Consider the following 3,099-nt stretch of genomic DNA (forward strand, 5'->3'; position numbering starts at 1 on the left):
ACCCAGCTCATTGCCTCCAAGTTAGGCTTTCCTGGACAAGGAGACTGTTTCCTGGATACAACACTGTTAGCCAGGCAGCAGTTAGGACCTCCCATAGTGACGTCACTTGTTTCTCCTTTCATCCCCACCAGCGTTCCCCATGGTGCCAGCACCAGATTTTACGACATCAAATCATGCTACTCTCCTGCCTGAAACTCTGTAAGGCCTCCCTGTTGCACATACAGCCAAATCTCAGCTTGCTGCAGAGGCCTCTCCTAGATGCACCGAGTGCCTGGAAGACCCATCCAGCCTCAGAATCTTTGACTGTGCTCTTCCCTCTGCTTGCAATGCTTTTTTCCCCCATCCCTGGTCCTTCACCTGGCTAAGCTTAGTGCCACTTCCTCAAGGGAACTTTCTCTGCTGCTCCATCCCTCATTAGCCTCCTATGACATGCTCTCTGAGAAACTTGTAGATGTATTGCCAAGGATCTATCATAGTTTCTACCTGTATATTTGTATTTCTGGCTGTGTGATTAATGTCTTTCTCCGCCCTAGACTGAAAGCACCGTGAGCACTGGATGTTGGTCTGTTTAGCCCGTCATTGACTCTCTAGCCCCTCCTGTAGTGTATGTCATACAGTAGATACTCATTTACAAGTGTATATAAATAAATGAATGAACTGAGTTTTTCTCCTTGAACTGTTACAATGAGACTAACTTACCTGGGTGAATGGAATCCTTACCATCATAGAATTCACGCCACAAGCCTCATCCAACCAAGTGTTGGCGATCACATTGAGCTTCTGGTAACCTCATGCTACGGTTTCAACTGTATGTCATTTATTAGATTATCATATCGGTTAGGGTCCCGGCGGGAAGTGGCTGGCAATCTCAGGTCGGGTACCTGAGAGTTTAATAAAGGGGCTGGTTAAACAGTGTGGGCAGGGTTAGGGGAAACCAGCAAGGAATGGAGCTAGCCACAGTTGGGATCTGTTACTATTTCAAGCCCTGGAGGGGCAAAGGGAAAGGTAGGTCCCAGAACCTGCAGAGAGTGGCTGCAGCAGATTACTTCCTGACAAGAGCTGAGGTCCTCAGAAGAGGGATGCAGCCAGCACAAGGAGACCCAGCTGGGAGGGAACCAGGGAACATGCCAGCTTTTCTCTCCTCCCGCTGCTTGACTCCTATTGGCTGAACCCAGCAGAAGCCAGAGGGCTTGAGAGCCCACTGACGCATCTGTTAAGATAGGCTTCCAGGATTCAGGGCAGAATGTTGAAGAGAGGATGGAGAGGAGAAAAGCCAAGACACCAGCCCAAGTCTGAGACCACATAAACACCGTTATTTAACCAAAAATTCCTTCGCTCCTGTTTCTCACTGATGCCAGGCTCATTCTCCACAATATCCAGTTTGCATTGCAGATGGGTATTTTCCCTCCCTCTTTCTCTCAAATCTTAAGTTACTTGGAGCAGGTGGGAGCTTTCTCCTGCCAACCCCCACTGTCCTGATCCCCTTCAGATGTACTCTGTTCTTGCAGAAAGTCCGTTTTTACAATGTTAAGTCTTAGTTCAGAAGACACTAGCTGAGCATTTTCCAAGACTCGCTTTCTCTGTCAGAGTGAATACAAGCAAGAGGAAGAGAGAGACAAGTGTCATTTGGTCTTGCCTTCTGAGGCCCCACCTCACCCTCTGCAACTCCTGCAGCTTCCCAGGGCTTCCAAGTGACCAGGTTCCACTGGGAAGTAGCTATCTGTTCCTGGGTCATCTCCCTGGGGCAGATCGTATGCAAGGCTACTGGATGCTTCCATCTTAGGCATGTGGGCTAACACCATTCTTGCTCTGGGGAGCAGGTCCCCCCGATAGGCTGACACATGCCTTCCAACTCTGGGATTCTGGGGTTCAATGGCTCTGTCGCCACATCTCGGTTTCAATTTCTAGCTTCATGGTGCCACACTCAGGCCACTTCACTTTCTTCTCACGTGAACTTCATGCTCAGTGTCTTCTGCCTCAGACCAACAACTCTGACATGAAGCCTGCCGGCTACAGAAACGTCCGACCCCTATGGCCACTGGCTGAATATGGCCTCCCTACCTGAGTTTAGTATTTCCTTTTAGAAATATCTTAGGAATGTCTAAGAAGCTCTAAATTGTCTTGAGTAATGCATGCCTCGTTTCTGGAACCCCCTCCCCTCCATTTTCCTCAGTGGGTAGCTCCTACTCTCTCCTTTCATTTTCAGAGAGATTGTGTCCTTCTCCATGCCCTTCCCCACTGGGCCAGCAGAGGAAAGTCCCCTGCAGGGACTGTGGGATTTCCTTGCCTCCCAGTCCAACGGAGGCTCAGACTACTGGGCGGGAGGATGGTGTCCTGGAGGAGCCCTCGTGGACTGGTGGTCCCTGTCAATAACAGCTAGCCTCATAGCAGACTTGTGGATGAATGGGTCTCTAAACCAGGAAGCCCCTTTGCCCAGATTGAGGTCTGGTGGGTTCAGGGAAATGTAGGGATGGGAGGGGGACCACGGAGGGGTGGCTGCCCCGCTCTTCACCTGAGCCAGGGGCTCCGGATGGCTCCGGATGGCTCTCCGGATGGCCCCATCCTCCAGCCTGCTGTCCTATTCTTTCACTGGGATGGATTTTTTTCCTCCCCTTCATAATGTTTTCAACACTAAAAAAATGAAAAGCCAAATCTTGAAATCCTAACACAATAAAAAGCAAAGACGTGAGGAAAAATAACAAGGGATAAAAGCTCTCATCCCAGCCACAGACAAGAGCCGGCTCTGACGTCCTTGGGCGCCCGGAGGGGTTAACCCTTTGCTGCCCGCAGGAAGCCGCCTCCCGCCCCTGCTCCCCTCCGCCCCGCCCACTTTCAGCAGAGACGGCGGGTTGTTTGCCTTCAGTCGGGCTATAGATAGACGGGTTTCGTTCTCTATTTTTGCCAAACCTGCAGGAGTTCGTCGCTACTCCCTCCCCTCCACCGCCAAACTCTTTGTCTCAGCGCCTCCTTCCTACACTAGACAAAGAAATTTCCCTGGTGAAACTGAACCGTTAGCCAGACTGCTTGGGGGGCATGAAATGGATGCTTGTGTGTGCTTCTCACCATCACTTGCCTTCTTTCTTACACAGACTCTCCCCG

Source organism: Vicugna pacos, chromosome 10 (genome assembly GCF_048564905.1).
Source record: "Vicugna pacos chromosome 10, VicPac4, whole genome shotgun sequence".
Classification (NCBI taxonomy): domain Eukaryota; kingdom Metazoa; phylum Chordata; class Mammalia; order Artiodactyla; family Camelidae; genus Vicugna; species Vicugna pacos.